Genomic DNA, 15,538 nt, shown 5'->3' on the forward strand with positions numbered 1-15,538 from the left:
TTAAACACAAAAGATACAAGTTCAAATAAAATAATTTCCTTTGCATAATTTATTCAAAATCAATGAAGAAATTGTTCATGAATATTTTCCCGCTGACTAAGAAGGCCCAATAAATTCTCCACGAGAAATTGTAGTAATTGAAATAAATAAACCAATATAGATGAAAATAATTGAACAAAATAAACCAATATAGATCAAAATAATTTAAATAAATAACCATCAATACAGAATAAAACATCAATAAAGTCGCGGTAGCGCAGTTCCCGCCATTGTCCTCGAAGCAGTAAGCAGCGAAAGGGTTTCGCAGCCTCGTCGCTAGATGCCCGTGCATGCATTTCCACCCCCTTCCGCCCCATAACGAGCCACCCTACGCGAACAGCTGTTCCGCACCGCCATGGCGCACGCGACTCCGCCGTATCGAAAACGCTGGCTGGCCACGGGAATTGACCGGTTCGCGATCGTGTTTACACGGTCAATGTCAGCTGGTTCCGCGACCGTTTCCCAGTTGTAGAACGTTCCTCGCGTACAATGAGCGGGGGTGAAGTGTGCCGCAGTGCTGTGCCCAAGTGAGAACTCGAGAAGCGTTCGCTTATTTTTTTTATCGCATCCCCGCCAGGCCACACGCCGGTCCGTCGCTGTCCCCATCCGTCGGAATAACGTGAGTGACAGACGAGATCGTTTTTTCCTTTGCCAATCCGATTCCTCGGTTCGATCCGCGAACATAGCGAATGCGACTTTGCATCGACTACGGGGCGCGCATGAACCGTGAAATATGCTCTATGAAAAATGGCACCTGCGATCGCGCACGCTTTTGACGAACGTGCAATCACAGCTGTGTTTGCGATCTGTCTGGCACCGGATTGATCGCGCCCCGGCGAATTTATGTTTTAAAAGTCAAATCGAACGGGATTTATAAGTGTGGCCCGGTTGACAGGCTACTACGGAGTGATTTTTTTACTTCATCTGTGTTTGTTTTCTTTTTGATTTTTTTTTACGCGTTTTTATAAATTGCGCGATCGATTCACGTTGTGGAATTATTTTCCGCGACGTGACAGCGGTGAATGTTGGTCGGTGGTGATTGGTCGGAATTTGACAGATATTTTCATTTTTGTTTTGGTTCCGTCGGAACGTTTTATCGGGCGAATTACCGCTGTGGAAAACCAACCCTTGAGGATAGGTAAATCTTGCGCCACGAATTCATCCGTTCCGACGTCAGGTGGCAGCACGCGGCCGTAAGTTCGAACGAGGGGCATCGTTGCCGCTTATTTCCACCGATGTCGATCGCCGGACACTTTTATAGCGTTTTGACAAATATTTTTTTATTTTAGCCAATCGAACGAGATAATTGAAATGTAAATGGAGGCACAATGGAACTACGTTTTCTGTGAATATTTTAATTCTTGCTGTTTTTATTTAGTATTTCATCCCCTAGGTCTGATTTGGGTCCATTTTGACTCATTAGGTATTTCATTTAAATTCTGAGATTTTAACAACATATTTAAGCACTGATATGGGGTATACAGCTGATACGGGGTCCATATATAGGGTGTTACAGTATTAATCGTATAACCGAGAAGGGGGTGGTTCTTCATAAAGAAACAAATCGATGATAAAGAATATAATTTTTTAGTTAAGGATTTAGTTATCACGAAAATTGAATATTTTGCATTGTCAACGATTTTTGCATTAATAAAGTAAACTGGTATCTAAATAATGTCTTATTTTTATTTAAATCCACTGTCAATCCTCAGACAAAAATGATTACCACAGTACAATCTTAGTAATATAAATTATATTAGTATTATTTATGATTTTATAACTAATGGATAATTTGCTATACATATTAGATAAATAACATAATAAATATTATATTGTACACGCAGTAGCTGAAGTCAATTTTCTCGAGAACGAAGCTTCAAAAGAAAAAAAATCTTACCCCTCCGCTTTGTATTTTCACGCCGAGTCACTCTCTCCACCCCTCCACGGTTATATCACCGATATCAGGACACCCTGTACATTGTCGTTCATCCTTCGATCGGGCGTCACCTTGCTTATTTACCAACCCTCCCCCGTCTAATAGCTCGAGGAACTTCGACTCACAATCGCAGCGCCGAGTTCATTCGCCCGGCTCTCCGTTTCGCCCTTTGTAATTTAATGAACGTAACGGCCCCCCGTCCATCCCCCCGCCTCGCGACCGGGGGGGAGTTTGGTCCTGATACTCTTCCGCGCGCTCTTCGACGATGAATTTCTCGCGTTCGCCTTATTATAGACTCCTTTGTGCCGGGCGCAATTTAAAAGTTTAGCACGGCTCCTCGAGCGCGATGCTCCGCGTATTAAGGCACCGGCCCTCCGACCCGGTGGGTGGGGATATACCTCCGGGGAATCCCTGAAACTATCGGGGCAAGTTTAAACGATCGTTTTTCATCCAGGGGCGTGGCTGCAACATGATTTAATTAGCTGGCGCTCTATTTCTGACGTGCCGCGTTCCAGTGATGCTTAAGGGTGTCTTTTGCCGTGGACTCGGTTTTCTTGTATTTTTTGGGGGAATTTTTTAATTGGAAAACTGCGCGGTATTCTGCGCCAATGATTTGCCAATGGGTTCGTTGGTTTTTTAATGGTATTCACAAATTTTTTGGTCGACTGATAATTGATATTAGTGGTGATAAAATGTTATATGTAATAACAGGTTTCGTTGTTTTAATCAATGGTTTTCAGTGGACGTTTCTTTTTATTTATTTAATTTTTATAGACGAGAAGATACTTATTTTTACAGTAACAGAAGTTAGAATGTTTCTATATTTTAGTTTGTAGCGTTTGAGAATTTTTATGGTAAAATATATATTTAATAATATTATTTCTATTCCTTTCTTCGTGCGACCGATTTGTTCCTTATTTCTTCTGTCTTCTCCTGGTTTATTAAATAATTATTAAAGTTTATGAGAAATATTATATTTATAGTATATAACTATTTTTTCTCTCGAGAATCAGTGTGTCGCATAGACGACAGAAACGCAGAGAACAGCGGACAAAATAGTAAAGCTCACTGAAACGACATCCGATCCGCAACTTCGTTCCACTTAGATCACTCTTAAAAAATGTATCCATTCTAAAAGCGTGACACAGTTTTGCTCCCCACGGTATTCGCTACTTTGAGGATCGCTAAGAACTGTAGCCAACTTCAAAGAAGAGAATATTAACCCTTCGCCATGACTTACCGAGTCTGACACGTGAAAGAGACTTGTAGTAACAATCTGTTCAAAGTATGAGTGCTATTCCGTCACTGTTAGTTTAAACGAGGTTCCGATTTGTTATTAACAATATTTAAACATTATAGTAGTAAATTGTTTCTTTAGAAATTATTGCAATTGAGTTTAATTTTTGTAGCTTTGAAGAAAATGGTATAATAGGTTGATGATAAAATATAAATTATCAAACAAGATGGACAAGTATATTTCTATAAAAACATTAATATTAATGAATAACTAGATTCCAACAAATTCTCTGCAAATATCAAAGTCGGTTCACCCTTCTATAGAGGTTATGTCAAGTATTGGGCGAGGCGAAGGTCGAAATTCTCATATTCCATATTTTGTTATATTATACATAATTTGTTGTTACATATATTATACCGTTGATCTTCAATCTCGCGATCCTTCGACCGCATCTCGCCGCTGAAAAATGATTTCGTTACGCGGGACAAATTATTCAACAGCGGTAACGCGGCGCGGTTAGTCGCAGCGGTTGCTCGTACTACGAACCCGTAGGAGCACCATACGAGAGCGCGGTCGCAGGGGGGGGGGGGGATGAAAGCGCTCGCGATGCGGGCATAATACGCGTGAAATTAAAAATGCCGCGGCGGTTCGATCCCCGCCGACGCGAAACGGTCGGTTAATTAACAGGCCTTGGGAAAAATTAGCCGATCTCTCATTAAACCGAGTCGCCCGTGAATTCCGCAGTCTCCTCTCGCGCGGGCCGCGCCCTCCGCGTAGAACGTATCCCGGCGAGGAAAACAACGGCGCCGCCATTAAAAATGCGGATCCGAAAACTAGTTTGCCATTCTGTGTATTTATTACTCGTGCGTGCTCGCTGGATATTTAGTTTCTCTTTGAATCGCCCGGCCCTTTAAGTGCATCATTACCCATTCCCTTTTGTGTCGACCGGATTCACCGTGCAGCATCCCGCGACTATCCCCTCTCGTCTCCGCCCATCGCGCCCCCCCCCCCCACACAGCTCCGCGTTACCGCCGTCCTCCGAACAGAATGAATTGCAAACTACCCCGTGTTCTGCCGGCGACTTCCGCAAATTGTTTTTTTTTTTTCCTTTTTGCCCCGAGGAAGAAAAGGGACGCCCGCGATCCGGCTAAAATATGCGAGCCTTGATAAGACCGTGTTGTATCATATCTCGTAAACAATTGTTAAGGAACTCCGTTCCTAGTAATTCCCGACCCCCCCTCCGCGGAACAGAATTGGGGCGTAAAAAAGGCGGCCAATTTGTTCTTTATTTATTTATACGGCATTTTAGGGTTCCTTTCGGCTGGATACTGAGTCTTCATTTAGCTGCGTCGTTTATCCTTGTTTGTTTCTAATTTATTGTACGGGCTACCGTGTTTTGCAAATGAGAGGTTAGAATCGGTGGCGCGGGTCACATTTTATTAGTATTAACGTTATGTCTATTGGACTTTTAAAGTGAGATTGCTTTGTGAATAATACAAGATAGAGCTTATATTTGTTTACTCATTTTTCATCATTTTATTTCAGAATTTATATTTATTTATTTCTCACAGTTTTTATGATAGCGTCAGTCTGAATTTAGAAAGCGATGGAAGAAGATTTATGGCATCCATAATTATTAAATAATAAATGTGAAATCGACTATTTGACAATCGATGATTTAGTATTAAATTGCAATCTGTGTATACTTAAATATTAAAAAGAAGTGGAGTGGTATAAATTATGCAGTTACGATGAGCGAACTTAGCTGTAAATTACTAAATAATATTTTCTTTAATAGGACCAGATAATTTTTATTTCTTGTATTGTCTTTATTTATTTCCATTTCTAGACTTTGATAACAGAAAAATACAATTTAATTTCGATTTAGGCGAAATTAATATTTATGTATAGTATATGTTGCACGAAATCTCTTATTACGAATTTGACTCGTTAAAGTAGCGCAAACGGTTAACAATAGAGGGAAAATGCGACTTACGTCACTACAATTCGAAACCAATACAATATCCACGTACGATCGACAGATCAGTTTAGAAACGATAGTGGACGAACGGAAAATAAACAATCGGAGGGAAACTCGATACAAAGAGGCTGCTCGTGTACACACGCCGGTGAGCAGAATATCGTTTTATTGAATTAATTAAATGTACGCGTACGGTGTATCGCAGCCGATCCCAAATTAATCATCGGCCATGCATAACTGCAATATTTTCCCTCAAAAGGATGCCCTGTTTGATCTGCGTTAATATACGAAATATTAATGGAATGATTAATTTATAAAACGTTGATACGATGACGAACAACGGGCCATGTTTAATTGGAACGAAAATGGCGTTGTGCCGTATCATTATTACGCGTTGTTTCTCGATGGTGGTGGTAATTAAGTTAATGAAAGTTAAGTTAATGAAATGGAGAGTCGTAAATAATCTTGTTTATCGGTGGAGGAGTTTTATTTGCGTCGGGGTGATAATTAACGTTCCAGAAGCAGATGTTTAATTTATATAGGGTGGATTAATATTATTGTAAGTTTGGAAAATGAGGGGTTTTTTCAGGTTATTTGGAGTAATTTTTTCCTTATGTAAAATGTGCCTTTGTTTACGAGTTATTGACGAGAAACGGGAGCCAATGAGAGCAGGGCGCGCGAATTTTCAAAATGCTGCTACGTAGTCGAAATAACTAGATATTTTGCCATTTTATTCGCTAATAAAAATAACAGATAAAATCCGTCAAATAATTTTTGGAACACGAACGTAAAATTGCTAAATTATTAATAAATTAATTGCTTCTTGATGTTTAACATTTGCAAGAATTCTTTTTGCATCCAAAATATTTCTAGATTTAGAGTTAAAATGGCGCCGGGAGCAAAGGATTAATAATTCTCCAGCGATGCCTTCCTCTATAACAACAAAACCTTCTATTTTTTATTCATAATATTCTATGTCTAATTTCGTCAACTCAGGTCATAAATGTCTCGCCATCAGCCGTCGAAGAACCTGTAAAGATTTCGGATCGCACCGAATTTACACAGTCGTAGGAAAAACTCGCGTATCAGCCGTAGAACAAACAGTCGTTAACGATTGTTTGCGTTACACCGTGGATATGGAGATTCGATTAGAGAACGCGCGCGTCGTTCCCCCCGCCGTTCTGTTTGCTTTTAAATGCCGCGACGTCGACTGTCAATACCACCGGGTGCCTAAGTTTCTCCTCCGCGTTCGGCGACACTTTGGCCCAGTTTCGTCATCGCCGAGCGAGAAAGAGAGACCGCCGCCGAGTGTCGCTAATGAATATATGAATGGATAAATATATCGTCGGGAAACGCCGCGGAATTCCGTCGGCGTTTACTTAGCCGGGCGCGGCGCGCGCGCCCCCCGAAAGTTTAAATGGGAGGGCGGCCGACGCGGTGTAGCGCGCGAGTCTGGAACGCTGTCTGAACGGCGCGTCTCCCGGCGGTTCTTGTTTTTAAGGGAAACAGTGTCTCGTCGATGCGCCGACGAGAGACGGCGAAGTCGAGCCTCTTATTGTTGGTCGACGAGCGGCAAGGGTTTCTTGTCGTCGGAAAATTGCCGTCAATGTTTAAGAAGAGAATGCAGCTTCGTTGTACGACGAGTGGCTTTGTCGCGAGACGAGTAGATTTGCTGTAAAATAAGTAGATTTGTTGTAGGGCGCGTAGTTTTGATGTAAGAGGAGTGGGATTTGTTGTAAGATAAGTAGCTTTGTTATGAGACAAGTAGCTTTGTTGCCAGACGAGTAGCTTTATCGTAAGACATGTGGCTTTGATATAAGTCAACTAGCTTTCTCGTAAGGCAAGTAGCTTTGTTGTAACTATAGTGGAGGAATAGCGATTATGATAACATAATTTAAGGGAGAAGGTCCCTTATTAAATAATTTTTTAAATAACTTTTACTCGGGTTGCATATGTTATAAATAATTAAAGATCTAAGCTTAAATATGGAATTAAATTGAATGTAGCTAAGTTGACTTAACTTAAATTGAATAAAGTTAAATTGACTCAAATAAAATAAATTAAATAAACTGAAAGAAAATTGCTCAGAAAAATAATCCTCGAGGAAAAAGAATCGCGTGAAATCCGTCAGCCAATAATATCTCGAAATCCCGAGATAACTTCGTACCTAGAATTCTCCGACAGTCAACACGTTCCGCTAAATTAATATAAATCTAATGAAAAAGCGATCCAAGATAAAACGTATCAAAAAAGAGAGAGAGCACAGCGTGAAAAGCTTCCATATTCGCCGTAAACCCTAAAATCGCCGTACAGTTTATCGATCGGTTTCTGGCTGCGCCTTCCTTTCCGATTTTTATTGGTCACGCGGGCAGATTGCGCCCGCCGCGGCGTTCATAACGTTGATAGATGACAATTATCGCAAATAAACAATCGGTAGTAATGAAGGTGTGGGGCCTCCAGCCACCCCCCCCCCCCCCCCCCCCACCACCACCACCACCCCTGCCGCGTTTGGAAACGCGGGGCTCATCAATCGTCGGCAGTCGCGGCGCGGACAGAAATTTCATTTATCGAGAAAGTTTAAATCAAACCGCCATTACTCACGGTGGCCCGCAACTGTGACCGGCCCGTTTCGATTCCACCAAAAGCCAATTGAAATTCGTTTCGTCACCGGTGTCGTCGAATCGCTCTCTTCCAACCGGCCAGCCCCCTCCCCCCCTTCCGCCCCTTCCGCCCCGCGGACCCGGCGTCGACGGTCCGCGAAACGTTATTCGAAATTTTTGAACGGGAAAATTCATTCTGTTCGCCGCCTCTCTCTCGCTCTCTCCCTCTCTCCCTCTCTCTCTCTCTCTCTCTCTGCGGCTCGTCACACCGAAATCGTTCAAGGGAGGAATCGATCGGACGGCGGAAAGTACAATAAGGGCGCGGGGACGCGGAGTATTTACGGTCGAGATACGCGGGCGGGAACACTTTGTCGGTCGTGGATCCTCCGCGGGTCCGAAACAAAATTGATTAGCCGGGAATTATTCGTCCCAAAGAGAACGTTGATTGAGTCGACGACACCGCTCTACGAGGCTCGCGTACCGGCGCGGCCGGGGTCTGATTAAATTTCTCAGTTGGAAATGGGTAACGAGATTTCGACGGAAGTGACCTGGATTGCCCCGAGGCAGCATAATACGCTCCTAAGTACATCGTGTTACCACCCGACGCTGATTTCGGGTGCGCCCTCGCGTCGATCCCTCCTCCCCTCCTCCTCCGTCGACGGATTTAAATAAATATCCCCGGATTGCTATCTGATTATCGGCGGTTCAAAGTTCGAGCCGAGCACCGGTCTTTCGTGCGACCGACCTCCGTCGTTCAATTAACAGAGAGAGAGAGAGAGAGAGAGAGAGAGAGACTCGGACTAGGTTCTCGAATCTCGTCATTTTTAGAAGAATAAAATATTAAATAATAAATAATTTTCATTTTAAATTAGACTCGAAGATCTCGAAAAAAATTAATTTAACTGTGAAATATCGCCAATAAGGAAATCGTAAAATTCTATTATCAATTCTGTTACACAAACGCTTGATCTAAAAAATTATTATCAATATGAAATTAAAATTCGTATCTTTATAAATAAACACAGATAGAACATTTTAAAAAGTTTAACAAAAATTATAGAAACTCGACCGTTTATCCCTGATAAATCATCTCCGTTTTGCACCTGGACGTCGACCATCGAAAACAGCGTTCATCGAAACGATTCTAATTAAAATGGCGGCGCTGTCCGTCGCGCGGCCGGATCCGGGCAATAATTTATCGGGAAGATCGGTCGGGTATTCATCTTTCGGGCCCGAAAGTACGATTTCGAAAATCGTCCGCCTCGCGGCCGGTTTGCCTGCCGCCTGTATCGTCCGATGATTTATTCAATCGAGCGCTTGTCGATATTTATCGTTTCGGCTCGGCATCGGCTCGCGCGCGCGCCGCGAGACACTCGACGAGATAAATCATATTATCGTGGACAAGTAGTGGCCAGTGCGTGGCAATCTGCAGAGCGGCAATGCCAAAACCGGTGCCGGAACCCTCCCACGGTATGAACATGGAAATCATATTAGACTAAAACCACATTGCTTAATGGACGCCATCTGCCTTAATCCCATTATCCGCTGCAATTCATCACCGGCCCTTTTCCCATCGACGGCCGATACTGTTTGTTGTAACAGCTCCTCCTCTTTGTTACCTATTAGCCGCGGCGTTGCTCGCGCGCCCGTGCCGCCCGGCCGTCCGCCGCGTTTCCACGTCGAAAAACCTGGCCGTATTAATTTTCCGTCCGCCGCGTTTAAATTAGCGAAATTGGCCCGCGGGAAACGGGATCTTCCAACCGGTATCCAACCCTTTATGATCACGGCGGAGCCCGTGCGCCCGTGTTACGTTCCTCGCGTTACATCGGCGCCGCTCGTTTCTTTTCAATTTATCGGCGCGGCGAACGGCCGAGCAGCAAATGCTTCGAATTAGCCGCGCTGAATCGATACTCTTTGCCTATTGAATCTAGTGCCTCTATTGAGTTCTTATCGTAACTAGACTGTCGATCTTTTATGCGCGGCAAAAATGTTAGGTTATGTAAGGTTGTATCAGGAAATGATTCCATGAAATGAGAGTTTAATAAAAGGAAATTGTTCGTCTAATAATTCGAGCTAGTTGCAAATGATGTAAATCTAGATGCCGTGGTTTATTAATAAATTAGAAGGTGTAGTAAAAATGACAAGGTTATGTCAAAATTGACATAACATAGTAGCTTAGGTCATTTGGAGCAACTTTTTCCTTTGCAAAAATTTTCTCCGAGGTTTTGTTAAAGAGTTATTAACGAAAAACAGTGACCAATGAGAGGCGCGCTCGGCGGAAGTGGAGGTGGATACTTGTGGCTCGACTGCCTTGCGCCAGCCACTCTCTCTCTCTCTCTCTCTCAGTCTCTCAGTCTCTGTCTCTCAATCTCTTAATCTCTCTCTCAATCTTCCTGTCTCTTGTTCTCTCAATCTCTCTCTCTCTCTCTTTCTCTCTCTTTCTCTCTCTCTCCCCCTCTCTCTTCCTTAGTCTCGCTGTCTCTCTCGTTCGTCCGCGTCGAAATTGCTTCCTTGCGGAATCGAGGCGAGCTCCCCCGATTGCAAATGTCCTACGAGGAACACCGAGTCACGTCGGCCAACATTTAACTCGCAATTCTCCTTAGCCCTCGCGAATTTTCCACCGGTCTCATACATTTTAAATCAACGCTCCGCCCTTTACTATCCACTTCAATTCAAATCCGCGCGAGTCCTCCGCGCTTTATTGCGACACGCGGAAAGCTAACGTCTTCCGACGGGGAAAACGAGTATTCGATTTTGCGTTGACGTCGCATCAACGCTTTGCAGACAGACAGACTATAAGACGGCTTTTAATGCCGATTGGTAGACTGTGAATTGGTTGTCGCGGTGATTAATTATTTATTGGATATTATTTAGAAAAAATTGTAAGATTATATCACTGTGAGCTATGATATTATTATATAATTTCTTTGAGTGTTAGATGAAAATTGAAACTGGAATTTGACGTTGAGTTTTACTGTAAGCTTCGATATTGTTATATAATTGTTTAAATATTATATAGCTTTCGTGATTAATGAAATAAGTAAAAACGAAATGGAAATTGAAATTTAATGTTGAGTTACTGTAAGTTTCGATGTTTTTATATAATTTTCTAAATATTAGCGATTATTAGAATAAATAAAGTAGAGATAAAATAAGTAAAATAGATCAAATGAATATTGTGCAACGAAAATTGTTTTACGGCACTATAAAAATGTTAGTAAAGCAAAAAACACCAATTGATATTATTGTTTACTACATTTAATATTAATTAGAAGATCCGTAGTTAGTGAGTCTGAAGATTCAGTCCAACAAACGTACGCTGAATTTGACGATACAGGTAAATTCTCGCATAATCTACTGCGAGTGTTTGTTGAACCCTAATCGACTACATAGAAAGCCTGTTTATCTAATCTCGCGAGATTCGTAGAGGGTTCCTGTTATCTCGTTCTGGCTATATTGAAGTCAAATAAAATTGCATGATCTCCTACAATACAATAATCAACCTGATTATAAAATACTTAACCCAATTTTCTATAATTTAGTTCAAACGACTGGGTTCTCAATCTGTTCTTCTACAACTGCAGATACTATAAAAATATTTCACTATAAAAATCATTTAGGTACATTTCTTCATCTTTCAAGCTGTTATTATAATATAAATAAGACGAAGTTAAAATAAATCCACTCTTAGCACTATTATTAAACAATACATATTATACAGGCGTTGCCTGTAGCTTAAGACAAATTCAGAGGTATTTATATAAAATATTAACAAATATTTATACAAAATATTGATAAATATATTTATTTAAAATTCTGTTACTTACACCGATCATCCCATGGACGCCATATCCGACACTCGTCCATACCGATCGCCTCACGGACGCCGGATCCATCCGGCATTCGTATCGAAAGGGTTAAACGCAAAAAGAAGAGAAAACACTCGCCGAGCAACGCGCCGCGGATTCCCGGGGGGGATAAAATTCCCGAACAGCACTCGGCTACGGGCATAATCTCGTGAAAGTCCTTGTCCGGCAACATTGTAAGAGAATCCACGTATGGAAATTACCATGAGATGCGGCAAAGCGTCCATCGAATCGGATTACCCGTTCCCCGTGCAAATTGCTGGCGGGATGAATGGAAACAAGTCGAGAGCGCGCGGCGCGCGGCGATCGAGAAAACTCTTCGGAGTCCGTGAGTGAAAATCACTCGCCGAACGAAATCGATATCGCGACGCGGAACGTGCGCCCTTCTCGCGCTTCCTAACCCTTTCACGGATCCCTGGGAAATCTCAGGAGCGCGCTCAACGCTTCGCCGACCGGTCATTCGATCGTTTAACGCTAAATCTACCGAGTCGGTCCAAACGACCGGTTCCACGCTTTTTCTTTTAACCCTTTGCACTCCGACTCCGAGGCGCCCCTAAAAATTGTTATACTATTTCGGAAAATAACTTTTCCGACATATATCGTTGCCATTTCATATTGCAAAACGTATTTTATTCATACGAAATTCAATCTAGTATATTCATGCAACGACGGTTATACTTTCAATAATTTTTTGAGATCTAACTTTTCATAATATAAAAATTATTTTGGAATGTTCTGTCACAATTTTAGTGGTGTTTCAGAGTCACCATTTAAGTGGAAAGGGTTAACAGTAATCACTGTATGTAACATTTATTATTTACTTTTTCTTTAATATCGCATACAGAGTTAGCGCAGTTTAATAAATAAATAAAATATACTATGTAATATACCATCGAACCGTCTTCGAATCGATCATTATTTTTTTCTGAATAAATAAATGAAAAATATTGTGTAATATACCATCGAACCGTCTTCGAATCGATCATTCTTCTTTTCCGAATAAATAAATAAATAAATAACACTATATAACATACCATCGAACCGTCTTCGAATGTGAAGAATTTCTTTTTTATCGATCATAAAATAACAATGAAGATCGTGCGAAAATCTCATTACACTCGAATCAGTTCCGTTTGACCAAGTGGCACGGTGTCCAATAAAACTCCATTCTCACCGCGAGATTCCGCAACTCGAGCGAAACAGCCAATCCCCGGCGGAAAACAGCGGTCGTAAGTAGTATTCCCGCGACCGCGAGTAAATTATGCGCCCGCGGCTCCGGCCGGGCCGAATCTCTCGCGCGCGAAACTTTTTCGAAAAAACCGGGGACGGGCAGAGACAGATTTGTCAGTTTATCGAGGTCTCCGCGCGGTTCCTTGTCTCGCGCGCTCGCGAAAACTTTCGATTCAATTCTGCCGACGGCCGGCGGAATATCGATTTCCAATCGGACGGCGGCGGGGGCGACTTCGCGGGGAAAATACCGTCGTCTGTATGTACACAAGGAATCCCTCCCCCCGATTTAAGATTTCGCAAACAAAGAGCGCGCTAGGCAGCCTCTAGTTCGGCACGGTTCTGTAAATCGGGCGAATATATTCCACGGCGAAATTCAAAAACTTAGAAGAGAGAGAGAGAGAGGAAGGGAATAAGACGACGACGACGTGGTTCCGGCCGTAGCGCCGGCCCTCGCGAGGAACAATATCGATTCCGCTCCGTCGAGCACGAGCCAGAGAGAGAGAGAGAGAGAGAGAGAGAGAGAGAGAGAGAGAGAGAGAGAGCCGAGCGGGGGCCGACTACGAGAGTCTCTCCTTTTTCGCGTCACGTGCCGCGCACCGATCCGATTCCGTCCGATCCGATCCGATAGGATCCGGCCGGCAGCCGATCCGGGAATATTAAAAACCATTTTGCGTCCGACGGGAAACCCCTTTACTTCCCGACCTGCGGACCGCCGTCGCCGTCGCGCGTCATTGGGATCGACACGCGACCAATGGTTACCGTCTTCGTAGCCGGCCGCGACGGAAACCGGCACCCGGCCTCCGCCGTTTCCGAATTAGAATTCAAATCCGGATCCGACCCCGCCCGATTGCTCCATCCTGCTATTCCGCCGGCCCAACTTCGGTGCTCGCGGGGAAACGAATCGCCAGTTTGATTCCGCTATGGGTTATCCGGGGCTCGATTAGATTTTAGGGCTTGATTAAACCGTGGATGATCGCGTTTCGACACTCTGTACGTCTTCTGGACTCATTTTTGCGAATGTCTTGGAATTAGGAAACGGTTGGTTTTAATTTATCGTGGTGGTTGTAATTTATTGTGAATCTAATTAGGGTTTATATTAATTAGGGCAAGTGTAATCGTTGATCAGTTTAACGTGGATTGAGTTAAGATTTGAAGTTGTGTTTGGTATTTTGTAAATTGTCAGCAGTGATCTGTAATTATTAATGATTAATTTATCTTTCCTGGTATGTGCTATCGAGATTGGATATGCTTTTTATAATATATAATATAATATTAATATGTTAATGTAATATTTATATTTATATTAATATCATACTATATGATTATTAAATGATTATTGCGCCATTATTACACGATTATTATACAAAGCAATCGCCAAATAATTAATAATTCCAACTTCAACCATAACCAACGATCACATTCCCTTAAATTCCTCAAGTGCTCCGTAAATCATTACTACTTAATCGCTTCCTGACCGCAGTCATCGATCATGCACACGATACCACATTAACCATAATCATTAATCATTAATCCATTGACTTACGCCCAACTGCAATTCACTGTAACATACCCTACAACCTCCATGCCTCCACAAACAACTACATACTCACCAACAATTATTCCTTTTTCTTCTAAAATAACAATTATCCAAAGCTACTATTTTTTACAATATTTTGGCAATATCCTGACTATTTCTGACAATATCTTGACAATATCTTGACAATATCCTGACAATATCCTGACAATATTTTGACAATATTCTGACTATTTCTGACAATATTTTGACAATATCTTGACAATATCCTGACAATATCCTGACAATATTGTGACAATATTCTGACTATTTCTGACAATATTTTGACTATATTCTGACTATTTCTTACAATATTTTGACAATATTCTGACTATTTCTGACAATATTTTGACAATATTCTGACTATTTTTGACAATATTTTGACAATATTTTAACAATATTCTGACTATTTTTGACAACATTCTGACTATTTCTGACAATATTCTGACAATATTCTGACAATATCTTGACTATCTCTCGCCGTCGTCGAATCGGACAATGAATCAGACAAGAATATACATACCACCGGATCGCCGTTGACGATGTTATACGATAGGAAATTAGATCGGAGGCGGCATTCGTCACGGGTTGTAGTAGCATCAGGGGTCGAAGGAAAGATTCGCCGTCGGTATAAACCGGCGTTAGCGGCGGCATACATCATCTTTATAGCGTGCATTATTGCTTGAAAAGAGGCCGCGCGCGCGCGCGCGCGGATCCCCGCGTGCGCGTGCATTAATGCACACACGGACGGGACCGATAACGACTTCCTGCGAGAAGGCATCCTCAGCCGAGCGGTGGTCCCGCGGCCGGAAGTGCCGCTGCGGACGATGCTTCCCGACATCCATCGAGATTCCTCTCCGACAACGTCGCCTTTAAAACAGTATATTACACCGCCGGCTATAAATCAGGCTGGCAGAACCACGGAGAAAGCGAGGGGCGCAAGAGAAAGAGAGAGAGAGAGAGAGAGAGAGAGAGAGAAGGGGGGTTGGAGAGGGAGGGTGAGAGGGTGTCGAGGCGATCGGCCCTAGTGCTTAGTAAGTAAGACGGTATGATATCGGGTACCTTCGCTACCCTCT

General features: G+C 42.6%; 1 long non-coding RNA gene across 1 annotated transcript in view; it reads left to right on the plus strand.

Moving 5' to 3' along the window:
- The first annotated feature begins 394 nt into the window (after positions 1 to 394).
- The window catches only part of LOC144471308 (uncharacterized), a 91,589-nt gene continuing 76,445 nt past the window's right edge, over positions 395 to 15,538 (plus strand). Inside the window, exon 1 of the long non-coding RNA XR_013494243.1 lies at positions 395 to 658. This is a non-coding gene — a long non-coding RNA (uncharacterized LOC144471308). The remainder of the gene's footprint in view (positions 659 to 15,538) is intronic.

This window comes from Augochlora pura, chromosome 6 (genome assembly GCF_028453695.1).
Source record: "Augochlora pura isolate Apur16 chromosome 6, APUR_v2.2.1, whole genome shotgun sequence".
In the NCBI taxonomy this organism is placed as follows: Eukaryota; Metazoa; Arthropoda; class Insecta; order Hymenoptera; family Halictidae; genus Augochlora; species Augochlora pura.